This window comes from Myotis brandtii, unplaced genomic scaffold, assembly GCF_000412655.1.
Source record: "Myotis brandtii unplaced genomic scaffold, ASM41265v1 scaffold303, whole genome shotgun sequence".
In the NCBI taxonomy this organism is placed as follows: domain Eukaryota; kingdom Metazoa; phylum Chordata; class Mammalia; order Chiroptera; family Vespertilionidae; genus Myotis; species Myotis brandtii.
Window position 1 is genome coordinate 3,385,630 of NW_005361573.1, and position 809 is coordinate 3,386,438.

Here is an 809-nt window from a genome sequence, read left to right on the forward strand (position 1 = left end):
ATCCTCGCCCCAGCCACGCCTGCACCTCTGCGCGTCGGGCACCCGCTGCCTTTGCTTCGCTGTCACCTACTATCGTGAAGGCCTTTTATGAGGCCCGTTTTGCAGACGACTGAGGCCCAGACGGAGTAGGAAACTGGCCTCAGTGGACAAAGGATGTGCGATAGGATTAGGAACCGGGCTCGGTGTGCTGCTTCTGTAGCTGCAAGAATGGGGGTGGTGAGAGGAACCCAGCATTTCCCAAGCTCCTACTGTGCGCGGGTAAAAAGTTTCCACCGCTGTGGGAGCAGTTGCTGTCAACGCCCCCGTTTCACAGGCGAGGAAATGGGGAACAAGGGAGCTGTTTTCCCTTGAATGTCGCCCAGGGTAACAGGTGACCGGATGGGGACTGGACTGAACAGGCACCGGCTGCCTCCACTGCACCCTTAAAAAATATATATATATATTTTTTATTTTTATTTTTTACAGAGAGGAAGGGAGAGGGATAGAGAGTTAGAAACATCGATGAGAAACATCGATTCAGCTGCCTCCTTCACACTCCCTTCTGGGGGTGTGCCCACAACCACTATACATGCCCTTGACCGGAATCGAACCCGGGACCCTTCAGTCCACAGGCTGACGCTCTATCCACTGAGCCAAACCGGTTAGGGCTGCACCCTTTTCTTAACCACGACGGTGAGCCAAGCAGGGGAGAGCGGTTTGCAAACGGCTGTTCTGATTATTCTCCCCGTGGTTGTGCCTGCGTTTGGGTCACCACCCGAGTGAGGGTGGACCCGGGGTCACGGGGCGCCCAGCCCGCTCCAGCCCGGCCA